The following is a 13,205-nucleotide window of genomic DNA, read 5'->3' as shown; positions in this document are numbered from 1 at the left end:
ATATTCTGGGTAATAAGAAGGAAATCCTAGTTTTTTTTAAAAAAAATGAAGTGTCATGACAGTTATCTAGAAAACAAAAAGATGATTTTGTGCAAAGTGCTTCTTATTTCAATAAGATAAACAATGTTTCCATAAAAGTGTTATACGCAGAATATAAGACAGTAGATATTCCTAAATACAAATTTGGGGAACTGTCTTCCCCTGGAAAATTCCTAATGTATACATCTAGTGTTTAGAGGGAGGGATAATTCCTTTTAAGGAGAATACACTAGAATATTCTAGGTAAAGGAGAAATAGACATAATCCTAAAATATAACAAAAATGCAGAAATCTTTACAATGATACAGATATTTACGTAGTCATTTCACGCAGAAAGTTGCCTAAAATTCTTTTTCATATTTCTTCCTCCTCTTGAACCTGAAAGTGTTACATTTATGGCTACTGTTAATATTTCTTCATCAGCCACAGTGTGTTTTTGGATTTTAATCTTATGACTAACCTGTTGGGATAAAGATTTTATACACAAGAATAACTACTTTTATTAAATATTAGTCCATTGAAAATTCTTCCTACTGGGGCCAGTGATATAACTCAAGGGCACAGCACCTGACTGGAAAGCTTGAGGTCATAAGTTTGGTTTCCAGTAGCAAAAGAAAGATAAAAACTAGAAAAAAAAAAAAAGAAAGAGAGAGAAAGAAAAAAAAAATGAAACAAAATTTTTCCTGCTAAAATTTGTCTCAAATTTTCAAATTAGTCTATATCAATCATGGTTTACAAGGCTGTGATATGCTCCTTGACTCCAGTCTGATGGGCCATTTTCTTCAGCAGCTTCAGGCTCTTTAATGCCTAATTAGTCTTCGACAGCACTTGTATACTCTGAAATCACAAACCAGACTAAAAGTTTCTAAATGTAATATATACTGTTGTATCTGAGCCACTGTAGTTATACGTATAGTACATTTGTCTACAATCTCCTCTGCTTGTTTTCTTTATCTTCAAGCATTTTTCTTTCTTTTAAAAGTTAATTCAACTTCCTCACTTCCAAAATCTTCCCAGAACAGACTCTGACTTCAGGAGCTCGTCATACTGAAGCAAGTCAGGACACAGTCATTTCAATACCCACTTTCACTAAGAGGTGGTGCACTGATTCCTTAACTGTGAGACTATTAAAAATGATTTTTAATTTTTCTAAAATATTATTTATTAAGAAATCATACAATCTTTGTTAGAAGAAATAATTTAAAAAATTTTTAAAGTATTACACAAAAACTTACATTACATGTGCACACAAACGTTTTCAAGGAAAATTCACAGCACATATTTTAATAAGAACCAAATATTTGAAATAACATTAGTGTCCACCAACAGGTTAATGGATAAGCAAATTATGGTATAATCATAATTGTAATATGACTGGCAAGACATGAATTACTCATACAACTTGAATTAATTCCGAAAATATCATGCTTAAATAAAACTATTCAAAGCTATGTAAAGTGTATCTATACTCATAAAAAACAGTGTTTCCTTAGAGGTTAGGTAAGAGATTAAATGCAAGTTGGCAATGGGCAATGATCAGGATAATAAATAAAAATACTCTGGGGGGCTGAGGATTTAGCTCGGTGGCATAAGCGCCTGCCTTGCAAGCAGGCGGTCATGAGTTCGATCCCTGGTACCGATAAAAACGAAAAAGAACAACAACAAAAAAAATACTCTGTTTTAGATGCTAGTAGTTATGACAGGGAGACAGATTCAACAAATCTTTTTGAACTATACAAGTGGGTATATTCAATTTCATGTAAGGTATTCCTTAATAAAGTTGATGATTTTATAAATTAAATGATGACAAGATTCTCTGCCCAGCTTAGGAAAATCAAGAACTGACAAGATTATAATTCTACCAAGAAGATTTATTTGTTGTTGTTCTTATTTTTATTATTCAACTTAGTGGAACTTGAAAAACTACTTATCCAATTCTGTCTGGGACTGTTAAGTCATTTTAGTGTTTTTTAAAATTATCTGTATTAGTTTTATTCATTCATGGTCTTCTATACAATGATAAATGTAACCATAATTATATTGATGATAACTTGTATGGCTCAAAACATATGCAAGTTGTGTTTGAAGCATACATAAACAAATATATTGCATTACTGATAAAAGTAATTAATTCTCATAACATTCTGATGAATGCAATATCATTTTCCACACACAGGGAAAGTGAAACCAAACGGAAGTTCTTCCAGAGCATTCACACAGAAAATAAAGGAAGAGGGATTCTTTATAATACTATTCTTCAAATCTTCATATTATTGTGTACATTTTATTTACTTAACATGTCAATTCTTTGAGATATATACTTGTCACAAATAATTTTTAATAGAATAGTCATTTATTTAAGAAGCTTTTCCACTACTCCTCAGCTGCAATATTGCATAAGGCATAAATGTTATATACATACAAATTATATCATATATGCATGTGTATATAAAATATAGACACTGTATATCTGCTTTGTGTGTTCCTATAAATTCTTCAAAATTGTCATTTTAAAGATTCCTTGTCATTTTAAATATATTTTTCTTAAATCTTATTCAGTTCAATATTTTAACGAAATACAGGTCTTTGTATTGAGTAGCTTATTCAATTTGCATATTGTGCACTCTTTCTTCTCAATTCTGTCGAGGCATGGATTTTGCAATCTCACTGGGTGCAGGTACTCTTTCTATGCCCAACTGATCTCTTAAATTTTGAGTCCAAAAAGGTCAGCACCCAACTAGTTCAATGGGAAGACATAATTTCTCATTACCACTAACACAAGGCATATTCTGAGAGTTAGATTCGCTCCTTTGTCAGTAAAAGCTTTAGGAAACGGTATAGGAATCAACCTTAGGGACCTGAAGCCCTGCTTTTTATCTTTCAAGGCCTCATGGAAACAGTCCTTCAATGGTTGTGTTTCTGCTGCTCTTGTAGGCTGAAAAAACAAACGTAGTGTCCATGTTCTGAGAAAGTGTCACACAAAATGAACTGTGTACCCAAAATGTTATCATCTTTGGGTTCCAAAACTCTTGACTGACTTCCATCTCTTGCAGAAAAATATGACCACTGACAATTACTCTTATATAATAGTCTTGCAGTGAGGAATCTAATGACATTTGTTCTTTAAACAATTTAAAACAAAGATAAGCAAATAGTAACTTATTAAATATGTGAAATGATTTTAAAGATAAGTTGCAAATCAATCTGGGTAGTATTTGTTATGTTCCCTTTTTTACCATTGTTGCTCTCTAATCCAGATATTCTGGTACACAGAACTGCTTAAACAACCCATGTTTAAAAACTATTCTTATGAGATACTGTCCTTTTTCTATTCTATACAATTATCTTAATATTAACAAAATAGAAACATTGTCTGTTACTTCTTAAGAGTTTCCAAGGGAAAGATATGAATTATAAAATGTAGTACTTACAAACCTAGGAGGAAGATAGTAGTATTATTTTTACTTTACTGCTAACTGAATTTTGGAAAGATTAAACTGCATGCTAACTTTTCATAAACAATTCAAGTCCAAACAGGGATGTGAATCCAGGTCCACTTGATCCCTGTATCCTATAACCTCAGCTTCTTATCAGTAATTTTACCTTGCCCATTGATATATCAAATATAAGGCAAAAATAGGATTTATAATTTTTATGCTTGCTTTCACTCATTATATGTTTAGTCTTTAAACTATAGCTTAGTTTTTAAACTATCACAACCCATACTCTAACAATTAATTAGATAGTTAATCTTTGTAGTCTTTAATGAACTGTTTGAATTCATCACAATCGTATAAATCTAAAATATTTACATCAGCACTACATTTGGCTTTGTAAAGGATAAAAGGCCCTAAATGATCTCTGGATATCTAAATCATTTTCTGTTTTATTTTTCCTTTCCATTTGGTGAGTGGGAGGCAGGCATTAGTGTATCATGACAAGAAGCCTAAAACACATTTCATGTTTAACTTTCCTCAGGTAAAATCACATTAAAGGATGAGTGATAACAATTCTCTTGGTCTTTTGCCCCAAAATAAAATTCCTCTCACTTTATACTACATATGTATAATTTTACAGATATTCAAATTTCAGTTCCCTCTGGAAAAATAAAGTAACATTTTTCCATAAAATGTATTGCTTTTGAAGGCAAAGTAGTCAGAGGGAAGTATGTATTTTCCTTCAATCACATGGCAGGACACTGTATATTTTAGAAAGCTATTGCAATAATTTAGATCAAGTCTCTTGAACATATCCACAGAACAATAGAATTACTACACATGATCACTTACAACAGGGAGTAAGACCTGGTATCTTGTGACATGAATTGTTTTGCCTCAACTATAGGACACTGAAAAATTGTTCCTTGGAATTGCCTTCCACCTACTGCTTCAGATCCTGAATTTTAATGAGTGCCAATTGCTCTGCAAGACTCTTAGTATTTCAGCAGTATTATTTAACATGAGGCCCACTGTGATCTTCCTGAATTATAGGGTAAATTGCTTAGGTCCCAGCGAAAATAAATGTATTTCATTACTGTTGTTTCTCTTCTACTCTAATCTTTTTAACCCTGAAAATTGAGGTATTTTTCATGTATAATAATTAAGGGTATACCCTATTTCCTAGTCACAATGAAGAAGCCAGAACACACAAACTCTAAAATTTGGATATTCCTCAGGAATTTAGCTGCTTAAGTAACATTTCTGCCTTTCGCATTCTTGTACGTAATTTGCGAAATATACAAACTATTGCATTGAATTTCAATGTTTGTTAGACATAAAAAGCATAAGATTCTTCAGTTTCTATTAAATAGAATTTGACTACTGGCTTATTGATATCACTACTGCATAAGCTTTTCTCTCACAGATAGCATACTAACATTTTGTTTTTCTGAATCATGTGATAACCTGGTCTCAATTCTTCACTTTTCCTTACATGTATATTCCTGCCACTGCCTTATCATAGATGAAGTACAGTTTCACTGCCCCTAGAGAAGGGCGTGGACAAGTGATTTGCTCTGACCAATGTTATCAATTCAAGCTAAAATACTCTTCCCCCAAAGACTCATATTTTTACAGGTGGGACTTTAAAAGCTTGATTAGGTCTTGGGGCCACTGTACATATCAATGAATTAGTCTATTAAATAGTTCATATTTAAATGTTCCATTAAGAGGTGAGGCTTGGTTAAAAGAAGTGGATATGACAGGGGTGACTTGTTTCCTTTTGTCCTCAGCTCCTTATCTCCCCTGGCTGCCATGGATTTGGAAGCTTTCTTTCTCCATGCTGTTCTGCTATTCTCTCTCTGACTTGGAGCCTACAAACCATGGACTAAATCTTCTGAAATCATGAGCCAAGTAAATTTCTCTTGATTTACATTGAGGATGTTGGGTACGTTGTCCCATTGACGGGAATGCTAAGCTATACATCAACAGCATATGGACAGATGTCACAGAACATTGCTCTAGCATTTGACTTTAAGTGCCTTTAAGTGTGTCTTCTCACCTTCCTGAATCTCTGCCATTGCCGTAGAAAAATTCATGTTGACTCATTTACAAAAAATGTAGAGATACATGGAAAAGAGTCATTCTGGTTTATCTCCAGGTTCCAGAAACAATCAGAGTAACTTCCCACCTAAGTTCACCTGAGAAGAGCGTATGCTCATCTTTTGCCAATATGAAGAGAAAATCTTTCCTGAAGATCAGTAAACCAAATTTTTACTGTCTCACACCACTTAATTTTCAGATAATTTATCACTCAGTAACAACCGGTCAACATAAACACTATAAAGTGCTAAACCAAGGTGAATGAGAATGGCTTCTCCCAGGTAAAAAGCATAAGTTAAAAAAAAATTGTTTTTGTTACATCTGAGTAGTTCCCTTGAGAATGTGATCAAAGAAAGTAGGAGGAAAGGACAAAATGAATTTAAAAAGAAACTGGGAAAAGTCAGTAAAAACATTTGTAACTGAGTTGTCAACACCAAGTATGAATAATTATTAAACTCGAAGGTGACGTTAGAGAATTTTATCAAATATCTTTCACAGTCATCCACCTAAGGTGACTATTAAAGAATTATTGATCTGTTGATGCCCGTATCCTAGTGATGAGTTAAAATACACTTCATCATGTAAAATCATATAATTTTCAAAATAAAAAGATTAAGAAGTAACAATTCCAATACAAATGTTATAGTGCAAATCTATCCCAAACCATCGAGACTGTACAGCTAGTTTCCCCAAAATTGGTGAAAAGTTGTGCTATATAATAGGAACTCCCCTACACATCTGGGCCATACACAGACATGAGTGTAACCAGTACTAGGGAATCTTCTGGGTGGTAAATGAGAAATGTGAGAAGTGAATTACTGGAAAGTACCATCTGCGTTAGGCTGAATGGAGCATTAGATTGAGTATTTGATCAAGCTGAGAACATTTGACACAGTGCAGAAAAGGACACAGAATATAAGTCTTGCCCAGTAATAATCAGATATATTCTTAACTTTCATTTAGCTCACAGAGCAACAGAGTCAGCCTCTGGACAGAGTGATCCAAATTCTCTGAGATACCTTCAGGGCAAGAGGCTTATGAAACTATTCTGTGGCCCCACTGAAGTGGGTCTTGAGCTGTAATTGATACTCATCATTTCAATCTTTTATTGCCAAATTTATATTTTCTTCACCCCTAGCCATCAACTGACTATTCTATATTGCATTTCTCTTGGCTAACCAAGACTTTCTTCTGGAAAAATTATACCTTTCCATCTTTCGTCTAAATGAGATTATACCACTGCACTTGCCTTTTCACAATTATTACGATAAAATAAAATACAGATTACTCCTGTGAATTGTGATCTCCGCAGGCACATTCTTCCCAGAAGCCACTGGTAGCAGCACATCAGGCTCTTTGTGATAGTAACAGCCAGGTCAACTCATGTATTAACTCCTTTCTTTTTTGCATAGGTCCTCTAAAACAAGGTAATTAAAGAAACGAGGTAGGTGTTGGAGGACCTGTTTTGGACTACCTGGATGTAAGACTTCTCTGAATACACAGAATTGCAAAACTAAGGAATCTGAAATTACAGTGATAGAGCTACAGGTTCTGCAATTAGAAAGATTATCTTATTACTGCCTGTCACTTCTGATACCATGTATTCTACTCACATTGCACAGGTAGGCACAACCACATTGCAAATGTAGTTGTTAGTGCATGTATCACATTGTAGATGATTGAGCTCAAACTCTAGAAGGTATGGTTTGGAATAGTCAACTATTCTGAATCTTGAACAATATATTCCATCATTATATCTGGCTAGCTACATCTGAGTGATGCGCATTTGTTATTTATCCATTCTCATTCATCCTTTACCATAAATTTGGTTTACTGATCTTCAGGAAAGATACATAAGATACCATAATTACAGATAAGCCATTCTCTGTGTTCTCAAATGGTCGTGCTGTCAGAGCATCTGGTGGAAGATAAAGAAACTTTATATCCTGAGTAACTTTCACTTCTGATAAGAATAAGTCACCTTCCCTTCATGGTGGATAATGTCCAATACAATCATCTTTCCATCAAGTAGGTGGCTGGATTCCTTGAACAGTGCCATGTTGAGAGGTAATGATTTGTCACTTTACCAGCAGAACTGACAGTCATAGTGGCACTAGGTAGTTGCTGATACCACTGGGATCCTGGGCTGTACATATAACATCCATCCTTAAGCTGATGGCCACTCAACTCAAGGGTCATTCTATTAGCTCTTGTGTGTCTAAGCCAAAAAGGTAACTGGCAAGTGAATCATTCTTTCCATTTGAGTTCCAGTCTTCAGTGGGTGCCCTCTGGTGGACATTAACATGAGAGATAAAGAAATGAGCTAATTGTGCTGATACCTGTGAGGACTTATTTCATGATTATTTGTTTTTGGATTCTGTTCTTGCCCTTTCCTAATTCTTTACAAACCATGTAAGTCATTGATAAATAGTCAAGAATCTATGTGCATTCATAACCCATAAAACTCATCCCTACAAAAAGAATATTGAATAGATGGCTCACACCTATGTTCCAGAAAGATTTCCATTTGCCACTTTGTTCACAGCCTTCTGTGTGATATATAATGTCACATTAGTAAGGTCTTGGCTTATAGCAACATCTTACACTGTCTACATTTTATGTAGGCCTGAGTATTTTTAATTCCCTCTTCTTTCAGTTGGTCAATGTTTCCTAATACAATGTGTATTTGCCCAAATGTGAAAGCCCACCAAGTTATGTATCTGTTTCTTAATGAAGTACAATAAATTGTCATTTATCTTAGCATAAATGCCTCACAATAGTGTACAAAGTTTGCTACCTAAATAGATTTTCAAGGTAGCAGTCCTAGAGTCTTCCTAAGTTTATCTTCTATCACGTGGCATGATTCCCTTAATAAGACATCTAAATTACTTGTCTTTATTACTGACCACATCAATTAGAATAATCTTCAGTCAGTGCAGCAGTGTAATAATCTGCATAGTTCAAAAATAATTAAGGTACAATGGACTACAGAACAAGAACAATATAGCAGAAATGACATGGTTACATAATCAGAAAATGAAAATGTCCTGTTGTTCACATGGAAAAGTTTTCTTGTATTCTGTCTTCTTTTTAGATAAAGATTGAGAAAAACACAATCATCCCATTGTCTCAACTATCCCATCCATTTGCTATATTTTGTTGTTACAGGGTCAGGTAGGCAAATTAAATGGTGATATGATAGGACTATCAGTTCTAGAACCTTTAAATCTTTGATAGTGGGACTAATTTCCACTGTACATCTTGATATGTGGCATTTCATTTGCTAATTTTATCTAGATGAAGAAAGGCGAATGACTTTTAGGTGTCTTCCAATTGCTTTTAATATAATAACTCTTACTCCACATGACAACAAAATAATTTGAAAGTTTTTGCTCACTGGCTCTTTGTTGTATCTACATAGTTTCTTGTGTGAGTACTAAGAAAGTAACCGCATAATTTGTCCATATGAACACACCGTAGAGACTTGGGCCAATGGTTTTAAACCGGTATTATAAAGGGCATACAATTAGGAGATTATCATGCTATTTCAGGTATTCAGATATCAGGTTAGTTTTTGTCTATTAAAAGTATCAAATATTCTTTAAATTCTGAGCATTTACCTTTAAAAGGTTACTTACCATGATAAATGGCCTCTGTTATCCATTAAGGAAGAATAAGAGGTATAATTTCAGTGTATAATTGTGTATCATTTTGAGTTTTTCTAGCTCTCCTTTAAATCAACAAACAACAGATTGTAATTTAAATCTGGAATATTGTATTTTGAAAATGTAGGGTTTTTATCCACAGTCTTTGACATTAGTTCATTACTCCCTAAATCTCTTTTCAATGTTTTAAACCAGTATTATAAACTCAGCAACCCTGTACTTGATCATTCATGTGCTCCATCTAATGGAAGGCCAAGATGGTAATTACATCCATGATTTATCTCCAATGAAACCTACAGTGAAGGCCTTTTGACTTGGCTCAAGTCTTGCTTACATTATGGCAACTGCATCTACCGTCCCAATAAAAATGAAATGCTTTAGATGTGACTCTATTTTGAGAATACACCTTTTTCTTGATTGTTGATAGACATGTTCCATTATATCTACTACTGCCAAATCTGTTGAAGGCCTACAGAGGATCACTACCACTAAAGAGACCGGGACTCCTCTGACCATGGAACACTTTATTATCTTCACTTAGGGGTTCTCTCTGCCCTTGGAAGAAATATGAAAAGGAGGTAGACCTCCTATTCCACAGAATAAATCCATTTTAGCCTCCTTACTTTCTTTTATCTTCTGAAACTTTCTAAGGAACAATAAGGAATTTGTATTATCTAATATCCTTTACCAGGGATATTACATTCAAGTTTACAGGAGCTGTTACAAAGAATATTAAGGACTTATTCTTGAAGCCCGTCCCAGGATACTAAATAGGAATTTATAAGAGTACTCCTATGACAGTTTACCCTTATCTTAGTAAATGGTATTTCCTGATTCTTATCCTTGGTTTCCTTCAAAACAGAACCAGAAAAAATACTTAAATGTGAGTGACTAAACCTGAGAGAGAACCCAAGAACTAGAAATGAGGACAACTTATAGAGTCATTATATGGACATGTCTTTGAGCTGTGTATTGCTGTGATGCCTGGTTACTCTGGACCAAATTTAAGAAACTTTCAGTATCATGACTCTATCAGCTTTTGACTCTCTGCATTCAAGGTTTGTCCCAAAGGGTCACTGACTTCTTCACATTTCTGTTTCATGTACATGTTAATGTTCAAGGGCACCTATGAATGTCCGACAACCTGGAGAACAGAGAAGTTTGGGGTAAAAAATGAGAAACGCAAGGCAGCTCCTCCAACAATGAGAACAGCTGAGTTCTGAGTTCTGAGACAAACAGTGCTCATTGTATTTGACTGGCTAATACAGAGAAGCAACTGCCTTGGTACAGAAGCATCAAAGGATTTAATGTCATACCAAGGATCACTGTATGAATACATTTTGTGAAAAATAAAGGAGGCGAAAACAAAACTACTATAATTTTATTTTGTTTCACTTTTCAATAGGTGCTTTTAATACTTTTGACTACAGAGGTTGCTTGAGTTGCAGCAGAGGCTTGTTTAGCATTTGATTAATGGCTATGTTCTGGCCCTCTCTTCCTCCATCACACCTCCTATGTACACATGTTTAACTCATTTAGTTTCAGTTTTTTTGAATATTACTTTCAAAATGCCATGTTTAATTAAAAAATAGTTATGTTTAATACTGTTTGTTCAAATAACTTTTAACAATATCTCTTAACAACCTATAATGAAAGGATTTATCATTTTTCTTCCCTACATCTTGATGTTTTTGTACTCTTATGATTTCTTTTTCTTCTTCTTCCTCCTCTACCTCCCCCTCCTCTTCCTTTTCCTTATTCTTCCTCTTTCCATTCCTCATTTTTCCTCTTCTCCTTCTTCTCTCATTCCTTATCTCCCCATCTCTGCTTTATCCAACTGTTAGTCCTCTTCTCATTTGCAAATGCTCTATTTTTATTATTTTATCCTTCAATTCTTTTTCCCCATCACCTTTTCTTTGTTCCCCATGCCTCCTTTCAGTTATCCATTCATTTTAAGATGGTCTTGATACTTTCTATTTATCTTCTTTGTTGCCCTCTTTAGATAAATAAGTAGGTATGTAGACATACAGATAGATAGATAGATAGATAGATAGATAGATAGATAGATAGACAAGCAGGCAGACAGGCAGGCAGACAGACAGTATGGTAGACTGATAATTGCTGGTCAACTTTTAACATTCAGCTGAGCTGAATCAACATGGAGCTCCATGCAGATGGCCCACCTGAAGATTATTGCCAACAATACAAAAAGAAAAGCTGGAGAGGAAGAAGTGTGTGTTGTTGGCTTCCCTGGTGGTTGTTGGTTCTCTTGATGCTATTGGTTCTGCTGGAGGAGTTTGTCAAGCTTCTTTCCTGATATGAACTTGACTGTTCTCATCATCAGAGGAGCTCAGGACCTTTTTGTTGCTGAGAATGGCTGCTGTCATGTTAATAAAACTCTGGTCCTTATTTTACCACTTCCGGGCTCTAGAGGGGAATGTGGTGTGCTGTTCAGTGTTGTGGAGAAGCTTGTCACCCTGGCTTCCTGATATGAACTCAGCTGTTCTCATTGTTGGAGGAGCTCAAGAGCTTGTTGTTGTTGAGGATAGTTCTGGTAATTTTGTGGGGAGACCTGGATCTTACTTTGAGCATGACTTCCTTGCTCCATGCCTCAGTTTCCTGGCACAGATCCTTCATCCTGCTGACACAAACTTTCTAGCTTCCACTGCTGACCCAGCACAATTCTGTGAAACAGACTTGTATGGGACATTGTTGTGGGGTTTAGGCCTCCAGTTGGACTACATGGGGGACACTGTCAGGGGCTCTAGGTCTTCATCCGGACTGATGCATGATATTACCATGGGATCTAGGCCCTCAGTTAGGATCATTCAGGTCTTTAGCGTGCAGAAAGAATTCCTGCACTTTTTGTGTTTGAGTCTTTGGGTGACTATTTATTATAAAATAATTCTATAAATTATGTGTCTGGTATTAAATTGTTTTCCTTGCAAACTCTGACTACAACAGATAGATAAACATAAACACACATATACAAATATATATGTATATATTTGTATATGTATATATATATGTATATACATATAATATATAATATTATATACATATATATTAATATATATGTATATTATATATAAATTAATATATATGTATATATATACATATATATTAATTTATCATAAAATAGTAAACATACTTGTATGTTTAAACTTGTTTGACTTACTTAACACTATATTCTTAGGTTGCATCCATTTACATACAAATGTCACAGGTCGATCTTTATTGCAGAATTGTACTCCATTGTGTACAAATAGATTTTCTTTATTCATTCATCTGTTGCTGAACATACATGCCATAAGATCTCTTAGTTAGATCATCTTTTTCCTTTTTGGAAGTCCTTTGTCTTGATGCTTGATATCTGAAGACTATATGCTTAAGTAAGTCATTTTTTAAGGATTGTTCCATTTATCAATTTAGAATGTTTTAGTTTTTAAGACATATTTTTACATCACAGGTACCAGGTAATTCTATTTTTTGCATTTCTGGATCATTTCTCCCTGACTTTATTCATACCTTTATTTCAAAAAATTATAATTGATCTGTTGAACTTCTTGCACTAATTTTTATATTTACCGTGTCATTTTTGTCTCATTCCCCATTTCCTTGACTTTTAACATCTTAATTATAGGATATAGTTTCCAACACATTTTATGCTATTCCAATCAATGTTTCTATGACTGTGGGTAACTACTTAAGTATATTTTTAGTATTTTCAATTTTATAATTTTTTTTTTTAATTTTTACTGTTGCTCACTATTTGACCTGCTGGATGAAAGATTTTTTTTTTTTTTTTTTTTTTTTACCCGAAAAGCAAATATAGTAGACTTTGCCAATACTCACTCTTATACTTCCGTCATATATAATAACTCAAATTCTGACATTCTTTGTACATAGCACTGATCATACAGTTAAGTCTCATAAGACTAGACACAGTTTAGCTACCTGT

The sequence above is a fragment of the Cavia porcellus genome, unplaced genomic scaffold (genome assembly GCF_034190915.1).
Source record: "Cavia porcellus strain 051 isolate PalLab524CR breed Dunkin Hartley unplaced genomic scaffold, mCavPor4.1 scaffold_13, whole genome shotgun sequence".
Lineage (NCBI taxonomy): Eukaryota > Metazoa > Chordata > Mammalia > Rodentia > Caviidae > Cavia > Cavia porcellus.
This window is presented reverse-complemented; position numbering follows the sequence as displayed.